The sequence below is a fragment of the Mauremys mutica genome, chromosome 4 (genome assembly GCF_020497125.1).
Source record: "Mauremys mutica isolate MM-2020 ecotype Southern chromosome 4, ASM2049712v1, whole genome shotgun sequence".
In the NCBI taxonomy this organism is placed as follows: domain Eukaryota; kingdom Metazoa; phylum Chordata; order Testudines; family Geoemydidae; genus Mauremys; species Mauremys mutica.
In genome coordinates, this window is record NC_059075.1 from 149,510,688 (window position 1) to 149,517,447 (window position 6,760).

At 45.7% G+C, this 6,760-nt stretch overlaps 1 long non-coding RNA gene across 2 annotated transcripts; it reads right to left on the reverse strand.

The window, feature by feature from the left end:
* Positions 1 to 2,890: 2,890 nt before the first annotated feature.
* On the reverse strand, positions 2,891 to 6,610 carry LOC123368391. Of its 2 annotated transcripts, XR_006578760.1 has the most exons (3): positions 6,434 to 6,610; positions 5,211 to 5,283; positions 2,891 to 3,712 (listed from the first exon to the last, which is right to left on the reverse strand). It is a non-coding gene; the product is annotated as an uncharacterized LOC123368391 (long non-coding RNA). The 2 variants fall into 2 exon arrangements; XR_006578759.1 differs by lacking the exon at positions 6,434 to 6,610 and having other exon boundaries at positions 5,211 to 5,516.
* Positions 6,611 to 6,760: the final 150 nt, after the last annotated feature.

Below are 6,760 nucleotides of genomic sequence, written 5' to 3' on the forward strand. Positions count from 1 at the left end.
TTTGTTTCCCTTTCTGCTTGATGACTCTGTTTACTGCTTAAAATGTAAATTAAGACAGACAGGCCTGTTTGCCAACCTCAGTTTGCAATATGAGTTAATACCATACAGTGAAATCTTATAACTTCACTTACAATTTTGCCACACACATGTTATCAGGACAATGACCAGCAAATTATGAGATTTCAAATGATACCTCTCAATGCATACTTTGTACAAAGATTATTACAATAGCGTATAGAGTGTAGACATAGAGATACATTCTGTCACACCCCTTAATAGCCGTAGGTTGTGGCTCCTGGAATACTGGCTGTTAGCCCAATCTGCAGAGTGCTTGGCTGGCTCACCAGAATGTTGGATTGAGGTTCATTTATGGAGCAGATGGATCTAACAAATATTTATTCAGGCAAAGCACTCAGCAAGCTGTGATCAATTACTTACAAGTGAGAAGTTCCTTAGGATGATCTCATCACCATCACCTCCAGCACTGGACAATACGATTTCAACCTCCCTTTGTCACACAAACTTATTAATTACTTTTTGGTATCTTTTCTTACATATATATATGTATTAGTCTCATTTCCATGTTAATTCCTCACTCCTTACCCCATCAGTACAGGTTTAGTGTTAGTTAAAACTGTTTTTTTCTAGCTTTTTAATTACTTTATGTTTTCTTGTTCTCACAGACATGATTACTCTGCATTTTTTACACATACACAGTTCTACTTATGCATATGCTGTTAAGCATTATCAGAACAGGCTTGTAAAATCCACAACAGGCTTCTGACAGGCTTAAATATGCCTTCGCTCCCAAAAGTAATCTGTTCAGAGAACACACAGGGGAGAGAGACCTGGCCCTTGTATGTGATAAGGGGGAACCTCTGCTAACCCTCACCTCATCCTTCTCCCCAAAGCCTTTAGACAGGAGCTAGACCCTGAACCTGCCTTGAAATGCTCCCACCTCCCTATTTTAACCAGGCACTAGGTCAGCACGGAGTTTGTTAAAATGATTTGGAAGCATTAAAGTGGAGCATTAACCCAAGAACCATCTGAACATCACATTGAGTGGGCATTATGGGCGGTAGCTAGGACAGAGGAGACAACTGGAGTGACAGCTGCCTGGTTTCTCCCAGGCCAGTCACTCGCTGCAGCCCCTTCCCCTCAGCCCCACAGATGCAATGTATTATTTTATTTCCTCCGGGTTTTTTCAGTTTGCAAAATAGGAAAATGAGGAAAGTTTCTTGCCAAGAGACTGACAAGGAGCTTCCTTCTCCTGAGTAATTGAAAGGCTGTGATGCCTCCTCCGTGCCCCTCACTGCACTGATCAAAGGGAAGGGCAGGAGTGAAGGACTGATACATTACAGCTGTCAGAGAGCTGCTTCCTGTTATAATGGCTCTTTTTCTGAATATCTCAAGTCTTTGTCCCTGGAAGCGGAAGCAAGACTTGAATGCCACTAGCACTGAGATATTCTAGGGTCTCAGCTCTGACATTTAGCAGCAGGGAGTGGGGACATTGTCTCCAGGCACCTCACTCTGCTTCAGGGCCTGGTATTCTTAGCTTGTCTTTATAGTGGATTAGTGGTTATCCCTCCCTCTCTGGTTCAGTGGGAGGCCACTCCATCTCATTATGTTACTGGGGCACTGCCCACAACTGGGGAATTAGCCAATTGAGCATGAGAATCTGTGGCCTCAGTGGTTGGACAGGGCTGAGCAATAACATGGTTTAGACCCCTCAGGTCCTTAGGCAGCCAGGGCAGAGCAAACAAACAGTCTATTGCCTGACAGACAGCAGACAAATGCAAGCCTCTTGGCCTAAGGTGGGGAGCCTGCCTCCACAAGGTGGAGTTGGCAGCAGGGGATGGGCGACCCAGGCCCAACCTACTCCACTGGTTCCCAGACCAGGGCCCTAACAGTGGCAGAGTGTTCTGCCACTGGGTCAGCAGGGATCCTACTGCAACACGCTGACTTGGGGTCTAATAGCAAAACTGGACCATGGACTGGTTCCCCTGGGCTACTTCCTACTATGGTCTGGGCAAGGGGTAGTCCAGGGGTCCTTTGTCTTCTTGGGGTATACAGTGAACAGCAGTCCTGGCAACTCTTCTCCAGGGTCAGTCTCCTGTAGGGGCAGGGCATGGCAGAAGAAGTGGGCCTGGCCAGGATCCACCCACCAAGGATCAGAGAGTGGCTCCTCCCCCTCTGGCTCAATGAGAGGCCACTCTGCCTCATTACAGTCCTAATGACATTTTTATGTACAAAAAATTCAGGCTCATGGGGTCCCATCTCTGTGTCTGAGGAGGACGATGAGGCATGCCCATCAGAGAGCTCTCAGTGCCAGGGACAGGGATGGTGTGAGCTCACACTGGGTGCGGGGAATGTTTTGCACATGGAGATGGACAAGTGCAATTGACCAATCCCTGATGCTGGGGACCATCTCAGTGTGTGCAGTGATTTAAAGGGGAGTTATCACCTGGCAAGAGTTAGCTCTGGGCCTGACTGCTCATTCTTCTGTCAATGGGGGATTCCCCCTCCTTGCCAGGGCTGGCTCCAGGCACCAGCTAAGGAAGCAGTTGCTTGGGGCGACAATACAAAGGGGCGGCACTCCTTCCGCTATTGGGTGGCACATCCGGGTCTTCAGCAGTAATTTGGTGGCGGGTCCCTGTCTTCCTCTTTGAGCTGCCGCCGAAGTGCCACCAAAGAGGAAGAGAGGGAGTGAAGGACTCGCTGCCAAAGTTCTGCCAAAGTTCCGACGATCAGCTCTTTTTTGCTGCTTGGGGCGACAGAAAACCTGGAGCCGGCCCTGCTCCATGCCCCTGAGCTGGTCTCAGAATCATGCCCCACCTTACCCCAATGGATTCAGGACAGACAGGCAGACCAACTGACAACACCGGATTAATTTTGATTAAAAAACAAAAACGTTTATTTAACTATAAAGAAATAGGTTTTAAGTGAGTACAAGTATTAAAGCATTAAAGTCAGACATCGTTAGAAGAAAAATAAAAATAAAATGCTTCATAGTACTAAATCTTTACAAAGTAGGTTTGGTTTAAGGTAAAATTTGTACTACGTGCTTCCAGCTGCCTTATTGACCAATCTTCAGGTTAGGATTCCTCCCAAAGTTAAAGATGATAATAAAGTATCTGGGGAGCCCATTTTATTTTTGTTTTTGTTGTCCTGTGAGGAATTTTAAAAGAAACCCCCCTCCCCTTGTATTAGTGACTCCTTTTCAATATGGGAGTTAAAATTCCTATGTCTGAGGATAATTTGCCATCCTCCCTCTCGGGGTGAGAATGGGCCTTCCCCAACCCCCAATGGCAGTTAGTTGTTTCCCTTCCACTTAAACAGAGTTCTGTATTAGGGGCGGGGATGAAATGGGACCTTCTAAAGGGAAAATTAGAAATAAACACGGCCTTATATTGCATGGAATGGGGGGTTAGCATGAATGGCCCCAACATGAAGTAGACTTAGGTGTCCCCAGCTAATAGATATTTGTATCACAGGAGTGGGGCTTTCTCAGGGTCAGTGCCTGAAAACCCACTTTCTTCCCCCCAAAATGCTCCTTCTACAAAGGCAGAACAAGAACCGATGGTTGGAAGCTGAAGGAAGATGAATTCAGATTAGAAATAAGGCACCAGTTTTCCACTGTGAGCGTGATTAACCATTAGGACAGACTCCCCAGGGAAGTGGTGGATTCTCCAGCTCCTGGTGTCTTCAAAACCTGTTGGGACAGTGTTATGGAAAATGCTTTAGCCAAATACAAGCTATTGTGTTCAATTCAGGAGTAACTAGGTGAAATTTAATGGCCTGTCTTACACAGGGGTCAGACTAAGGGCTTGTCTACACTACCGCGCAAGGTTGATCTAAGATACACAACTTCAGCAATCTGAATAGCGTAGCTGAAGTCAGTGTACTTAGATCTACTTACCGTGGTGTCTTCACTGTGGTAAGTCGACAGCTGACACTCTCCCGTCGACTTCGCTTGCGCTCCTCATTCTGGTGGAGTACCGGAGTCGATGGGAAAGCACTCAGCGGCTGATTTATCGCATCTATACTAGACACGATAAATCAACCCCTGCTGGATCGATCGCTACCTACTGATCTAGTGGGTAATGTAGACAAGCCCTAGATCATCTACTGATCCTTTCTGGCCTTAAAATATATGAATGTGTGAAGCCCTTTTCCTATCCTTCTGCACATTCACCTTCCTCAGTGTTCCCCTTCCACATGGATGTTTGGTGCAATAGTTGGTTGCATCAAGATTATGGAGCATGAAAGTTTTTATGGAGAGGCAGACACAGCACCAAATTATATAGGAATTCTCTGTAGTAATTTGTGAAGAAAATTCCCTTCTGTACCAAATAGGATCTTATAATTCAAACCTTTAAGAATGAGTAAATAAGGTGTCACTGGTGAACAGCACTAACAACAAAAGCAGGAATTCCTTCATTAATTAAAATATTTGTGTTATAATAATTAGCAACTTTTTTTTGCTTATTTTACAATTTCAGAGTCAAAGTGAACAAGTGCAACAGATAGATCGAGTAATGTCATTTCACTAGTGGTGAATCGTGCATCTTACTAATTACATTGGAGGTTAAGTCCAATCACAGAAAAATTCTAAAATGTGACCCTCAGTTATTTCCATCAGAGATTTCTGTGTGTAATGGCAAGTAAGTCGACAGAAAACAAAATGCATTTGGGGTATTATATTAAAGTACTGTACAGTACTGAATCTTTTCAGATACATTCTATGGCTGTTCAGAGAAAGAAATGTTCCTAGGCAAGATAAATCCTTCGTCTGCCCTCTAGCTCTTTTCAGTGTAACTTGTATATAATATTAATATTTAAAATAATGTTCCAAATGTTGATTAGTTCAGTAGAGAACATCAAAGTTATCTAAATAAACATTAGCACTTATTAAAGCAAAGGTGCTGTCATTACATGTGCAAACTGTTAGGATGACATAGAACACTGGGAACCATTGTATATGTTTCCACATGGAGAGCTGGAATTCTGGAATTTAAAAGGAAAGGAAGTGGAGAGAGATTCCAGCACAGATGAAGAGTTCTCCAAGTAACTTGAAAAGTATACCAAGAGCCACACTACTACTGTGCAACTCTCACAGCAACATTAAAGAAGGGTTTAACTAGTGTGGTGTGTTTGGGAATAGGAGACTATCCTTGTAAGTTGTTTGAGAGTCCTCTAATGATACTCACTGTGATCTGTGTTTTAGAAGTCATCAGAAATCAGTCTGAGCATAGTCTGCATTCAGCTCGTTCTTGTATGTTTCTATATCAATAATAAACATGATTATTTGGGGGCCAGGTGTGCCTGATAGTTTCTTTGTATATTTTTTGTTGTGCACCATGCAAAATACACACAATAATTATAAATTTTTTTCCTAATTATAACACAATAAAAAAGATCCTTAGCCATTGCTCTTGTTCTTAATTTGTCTGATTTATAAATATATTGATTTATTATCCAAAAAGCAAGCAGCGTTAGTCCCATAGACTTCTTAATTTGTAACTGTCCATATAATTTATGTGAAAACATTACCTCTGGATCTGCAACAATTTGATTTGACTATTGCTCTTCAGTAATTATTTTGTGCATGTGCTATAGCTACTGTCAAATGAGATACAAAACAGAAACAGGGGTGTAATATTTGGCAGAGAGTAGCCCAGTCAGGGAATTTCAGCTCTGGGAATGGCATATTCTTGTCTCACCACAATGGCACTCTGGGTGCTCCCAGAAATATTTTGTCACTTTCAGCTGCTCCCATTCCAATTCCAGATTTGAATATTGCATTATTAAATAATATATAATTATGTATATACATTGTTATGAAACAATGGGTATAGCCCACAGCACCTTATGCCCAAATAAATGTGTTAGTCTCTAAGGTGTCACAGGACTCCTTGTTGTTTTTGTTATGAAAATCAATCAGATTTATTATGGTAAAATGTTTGAAAAGGCATCGCACACTGATGAATTACTACAAAATGCTGTTTCGACTAAGGAATGGGAACCATCAACAGGGAACCGGTTTCACTTCGTGTTCACTACCGGCTGGGCCTGTAACAAACCTTCCCCGAACGAGCTGATTAAGGGTTAAACCCACAGAGCTCAGAGTCCTCCTCAGCCTAGAAACGCCCAGTAATTGCTGTGAGACCTTCCCGTGCATCAGTCCTGAGCCCAGCCCCAGCTGCTCCTGCGGAGCGAGCCCCCTGCAGGCTGCAGCCCCAGCGCCCGGCGCGGTGAGCGGGGCCCGGGGGGCGCAGCCGGAGGCGGCCGCGGAGGGAGGGAAACAGCCGCAGAGGCTGGAAATCGCCGCCTGGAGGGAGCTACCGCGGGGAGTGGGGAGGATCGGAGCCCGGGGGCCGGTTTGTACAGCGGAGCCCGGTAGGGTCCGCGCCCCTGGCAGCGAGAGACTGACCGACACCTGATGCTCTTGGGCACGAGACAGCCCCTAGTTAATGGGGGCGGGCGGGACCCTTCCCGGGGCGGCGCTGCCGGGTTCTGCCCCCTTCCCGCAGAGCAGGCACCGGCCAGGGCTGGAGGCGGGGCTGGGGGCAGGTCCTGTCGCAGTTCCTCCGGCCTGTGCTGCGGGGCTGGGACCTCCCTGCTCGGGAGCCCGGGCCGGGGCCAGGCTGGGGCCGCTGCACACACGGGTAATGGGAGGCGCTGGGGGAGGCTGAACTGAGCCCTGGGTACCGCGGGCGAGGGAGGTGCCTTGTCTGACTCCCCCATCGACCAACGTGTT